Raw genomic sequence first — 3,146 nt, forward strand, 5'->3', positions numbered from 1 at the left:
ACATACACATACCACCTTCACAGCTCACTTAAAAACATGGTTCACTGAGAACTACACCTGCACACACTAGTCTGTGATGAGTATGGCGTGAGTGTTACATGTTGTTTTACATGTTGTGTTACATGTTGTGATCATGGATGTTGCCCCTCGTTTCTGTTATGTGATTGTGATGTGCTATATGTGATATGTACTGTATGTAGTAACGTGTGTTGTTTATTGTTCTCTTTTATCCTCACACCGGTATCTATTTGTCTTTCCTCCTTTTTATTTTATTTTATATATTTTCTTACTAACTAATGCTGTTGATATATTGTAATTTTAAGGGTGTCTATTACCATCTGGCCGGGGACAACAGCTGGAAATTAGCCATGTCGGCTAAAGCTGCACCATTTACTGTTTTTGTGACAGTTCATCGATGGGGACTGTCCACGACACTATGAATAAATAAACTAAAAACTAAACTAAACTAGCTCAGCTTGTTGCTCTGATAACTTAAGATCCAGAAGTCCGTGACTAAAAAATCCTTCATCCGGTTAAATATAGTTTAAAAAATACCAATTGTATAGCATTAAAGTTCAAGAAAGGATGGTTTGCGGGAAAAAAAACGGTCTTTTCTTCAATTCCTGTATGTTTTCATATCGCAATATATATCGCATGGGGGGGGGGAAATCGCAATGTCAGTTTTTTCCAATATCGTGCAGCCCTAATTACTACCATTATTAATTGATTTGTTTCCATCTTTCGGTAAGATAACATTTAAGCTGACCCTCAGATATTTGAAAACTTCTAAACATAAGTGCGGTCAAGCTAATGCCGCCATGTAAAATAGAGTTTTTTTATGTTAATCAATCTTGATTCATTACCAAAAGAATATGAGCGATGCGCACAGCTACCTAATGAACACCTCTCGTTCTGATCATTAAATCGCTGCAGCCTTCTGAAGCCAGCAGGACAGATACCTTAATTAGCTAGCTTGGTTAAAAATATTGTGTACGTTAAGCAGACAGTGCTTTTACCGGCAACCTGCAATCCACAATGCTAACCCAAGATGAACTCTTTTTAAATCTCCAGGTGACGTATCCAAGCCAAGCCTGGCAGCCTCTTGGCGAAGAGAGCTACTTATCATTCCAGCTCCCCAAGTACGGAATGCAAGGGAGATGAGCAAACAGACAAATGGATGAAATGATACAGACTTGGAGACGATCTAAGGATGTGTATGGATATGCAAATAGAGGATTAGAGGGAAGTGGGCATGAAGAGGGGAGGGACTGACGGAGAGACAAAGTGAGCGAAGACAAGAACATGCTACTCGACACCGGGAGATTAAACAGGTTTCTTGGCTTGGTGACGTTATATGAAACACAGGGCAATTTGGAGAAGCCCTGTCTTACTCTAAACTGCACAATAAACTCATACTGCTACATTCACTTGAGTGAAATGATTCTTCCAACTGTCTTTGGAATGTTACAGGATTTTCAACCGCTCACATGCAGGTAAAGATCAGATTTTATCACTGTGTTTATTCGCAGTAGTCTTAGTCATAGTGGTAGAATTATACTAAGTGTTGTAGGTTCTCATCCATTCTGAAAAGCATGGGAACGAGAAATAGCAAGCTCATTCTGCGTTTTACCGTTAGAACGACAAAAATACACACTCAACGTGATGCAGTTAATTGAGGTAACTCAGGAAACAACAAAAAAAGCTGACTTTTAAAAGAAGAGTGAAGTATTCTAAGGTCAGAGAAAAGACTTACTAGATAGAGTTTAGTCACTTAAATGGAAAAATAAAAAACATTAAGGAACACCTTAATGCAGGTATTTTTCTCAAAATGCAACTCATAAACGAGCATAACGGTGGTTTGTTTAAATAACTTAAATGTACTTGAAGTGTTCAGCTGTTTTATCTTTGAAAAAACAAGAATCGGATAGGCGCTCGTGATGGCAGACACTTCATTTTAAATGACTAAGATCTCGGATCGGGACTCCCCTTTATTTTTATTAGTCAATTTATTGAACATGTCAGAAACAAAACATACAACAATAATAATAATATATACTGTATTTATTTTTTACTTATAATAATAATTATAATAAAGTACAAAATCTTTGAATAAAAAATAAATAAATTCTCAAAGAGTCTCTGTTATATTCAACAGGGGCAAGCTTAAAATAACTTTTCTGGTCCTACCCCCTCTAGCGTACATTTTCCTTATAAATAAGATATTAGGTCATCGTCATCAGCGTCATGTTTGTCTTGTTTTTTTTTTCTCAAAACAATCAAAAAGAAATAATTTTACAATTACAAGAAATAACAAATATGATTTTACAGATCCTGCTCATAACCATTCATGATTTGGCTCCTAAATAATACTTTCAGTTTAGATAATTCAGTGCATCATTACAGTTATTCCACAGACTAACACCTTTTGATGAGATGCAATGAAGTTTGGAATTTGTTCGTACGGGTGGTTTTTTGAAAATGCAGTTTCCTCTCAACGTGTATGTTTTCTCTCCATGTGAAAAGTCCCTGGATATTATGAGGTAATTGTTGATTTGCGGCTTTGAACATAATTTGAATAGTTTTATAGTCAACCAGGTCTTGTAGTTTTAGTTTGATAAATAATTCATTTGTTGGTTCTCTGTACGTAGTTTTATGTATAATTCGTATGGCTCTTTTTTGCAGGACGAAGATAGGATGTGTATTTGTTTTGTATGTGTTCTCCCAAACTTCCACACAGTACATCATGTATGGAAGTATGAAGGAGCAGTACAGCATAAACAAGGAAGCTTGATTCATTAGGTCTTTGGCTTTATTCAGAATTGCTATTGATTTGGATATGTTGGCTTTGATATAGCTTATATGTGGTTTCCAACTTAATTTATTGTCTATGATTACTCCAAGGAATTTTATATCCGATACTCTGTCTAATTGGACGCCATTTATAGTGAGTTTCTTCTCTGTGTGGGTTGATCGATTCCCAAATATTATGAGTTTGGTTTTACTTGCGTTCAATGTTAATTTATTTTGATCAAACCAGATCTTCATCCTGCTACCGTGTCAAATGCTTTTTTAAGGTCCAGAAATATCCCAAACAGTCAATATCTACATACCCTTGTGTAACGGATTCCGTTACCTTTTTATCTATT

This window comes from Notothenia coriiceps, unplaced genomic scaffold, assembly GCF_000735185.1.
Source record: "Notothenia coriiceps isolate Sejong01 unplaced genomic scaffold, NC01 NC01_scaffold00015802, whole genome shotgun sequence".
In the NCBI taxonomy this organism is placed as follows: domain Eukaryota; kingdom Metazoa; phylum Chordata; class Actinopteri; order Perciformes; family Nototheniidae; genus Notothenia; species Notothenia coriiceps.